The sequence below is a fragment of the Palaemon carinicauda genome, chromosome 21, assembly GCF_036898095.1.
Source record: "Palaemon carinicauda isolate YSFRI2023 chromosome 21, ASM3689809v2, whole genome shotgun sequence".
In the NCBI taxonomy this organism is placed as follows: domain Eukaryota; kingdom Metazoa; phylum Arthropoda; class Malacostraca; order Decapoda; family Palaemonidae; genus Palaemon; species Palaemon carinicauda.
In genome coordinates, this window is record NC_090745.1 from 115,261,977 (window position 1) to 115,264,476 (window position 2,500).

The following is a 2,500-nucleotide window of genomic DNA, read 5'->3' on the forward strand; positions in this document are numbered from 1 at the left end:
CTCCCCTAAATCCCCATCCTTAGCTCACAAGGATGGTGAGATTGCAGCGAACAAAGGAAATAACGAGTTTCATTGGGACTCGAACTCCAATCTGGCGTTCACCAGTCAGGGACGTTACTACATCGGTCACCACAACATTTATGGTCAACGAAGAGAAAATCAATATTTCTAGTGACAAAACATCTAAGAAAGTGAATTTTAAGAATGTCTATCAATCAAATATCAGAAAACGGGAAAAAGATTAAAAGAGCGTAAACTTTTTCCAAGTTTACCAGAATCGCTTAAAAAATATAAGCAACTTCTTTAAAAAAAAAAAAAAAAAAAAAAAAAAAAAAAAAAAAAAAAAAAAAAAAAAAAAAAAAAAAAAAAAATCCCGTTTTAGATAAGCATTCACGAAACAGACCAATAAATCAATCAAGTTTGCTGAACAAGTTTCCAAAAATAGTTATGCAAAGAAATTAATCAAGCTGGTTCCTCTAACACATGTGATGTCCAAAGTAATTATAACTGTATTCAAACAATGCGTATATTTGTGAGAAAAAATACATTAAGAATAAAACTTTAATGTAATGAAAGATTAACTCGCATCGATCACTACAAGATAAATTTCTTGCATTTGCAATCAACGGTCAAGTGTGTATCAAGCAAACGAATTTGGTTGAATTTAAGAATTTCTTCTTTCCTCGGCGAATCTGATGGGTATATTTAGATGGCCATATAAAGACATATTTACTTAACCGTTTATCTAATTGAAAAAAAAGGAATCAAAATTATTTATATTTTTTTTCCAACGCAGAATCATTTTGCTTTATGTTCAACTAACAGCAGTTTATCTAATTGAAAAAAAAAAATCAAAATTATCTATATCTTTCCAACGCAGAATTATTTTGCTTTATATTCAACTAACAGCAGTTTATCTAATTAAAAAAAGGAAACAAAATTATTTATATTTGTTTCCAACGCATAATTATTTTGCTTTTTATTCAGCCTACAACAGTTTATTTAATTGAAAAAAAAATAATCAAAACTATTTATAACTTTCGAACGGAGAATTACTTTGCTTTATATTCAACTACTAACAGTTTATCTAATTGAAAAAAAGGAATCAAAATTATTTATAATTTTTTCAAACGCATAATTATTTTGCTTTTTATTCAGCCTACAAGAGTTTATCTAATTGAAAAAAAAAATCAAAACTATTTATAACTTTCGAAAGCAGAATTACTTTGCTTTATATTCAACTAACAACAATTTATCTAATTGAAAAAAAGGGGATTCAAAATTATTTATATTTTTCCAATGAAGAATTATTTTGCTTTACATTCAGCTAACAACAGTTTATCCAATTGAAAAAAAAAATTAAATTATCTATATATTTCCAACACAGAATTATTTTGCTTTATATTCAACTAACAACAGTTCATCTAATTGAAAAAAAAGGAATAAGAATTATTTATATTTTTTCCAACGCATAATTATTTTGATTTATATTTAACTAACAACAGTTTATCTAGTTAAAAAAAGGAAAAAAAAAATATTCATATTTTTGTCCAACCTATAATTATTTTGCTTTATATTTAACTAACAACAGTTTATCTAAATGAAAAAAAAAAGAATGAAAATTATTTATATTTTTTCCAATGCATAATTATTTTGCCTTTTACTCAGCTAACAACAGTTTATCTAATTAAAAAAAGAAAACAAAATTAATCATATTTTTTTTCCAACCCATAATTATTTTGCTTTATATTTAACTAACAACAGCTTATCTAATTGAAAAATAGAATCAAAATTACTCATATTCTTCCAACGCAGAATTATTTTGCTTTATATTTAACTAACAACAGTTTATCTAATTAAATAAAATGAATAAAAACTATTTATATTTTTCCAACGCAGAATTATTTACTTTACATTCAGCTAACAACAGTTCATTTAATTGAAAAAAAAAAGAATCCAAATTATCTATATTTTTCCAACACATAATCATTTTGCTTTTAATTTAACTAACAATAGTTTATCTAATAGAAAAAAAAAAGAATCAAAATTATTCATATTTTTTTTCCAGCGCATCATTATTTTACTTTATATTCAATTAGCAAAAACTCTTTGGCAATGAAGGTGAAACTTTTTTTAAGTTTAGTTTTTACTTTCATTCTTAAATATATCTCTCACACATACCAAATGTTCATGTAGAAAATTATTCTTATTAATACTATAAACAATACTATTATGATTATTATCATCATCATCATCATTATTATTATTATTATTATTATTATTACTTGCTAAGCTCCGACCATAATTGGCAAAGCAGGATGCTATAAACCCAAGGGCTCCAGCAGGGAAAATAGCCCAGCGAGGAAAGGCAATAAGAAAAAACTACAAGAAGTTTAAGAAAAATAACATTCACATTATTGTTATTTCTAGATTGAGACAACCGTCCATAACCGAGAAGCAAAATAAAAAATGAAAACTCTCACCACATAACAGCGAACAG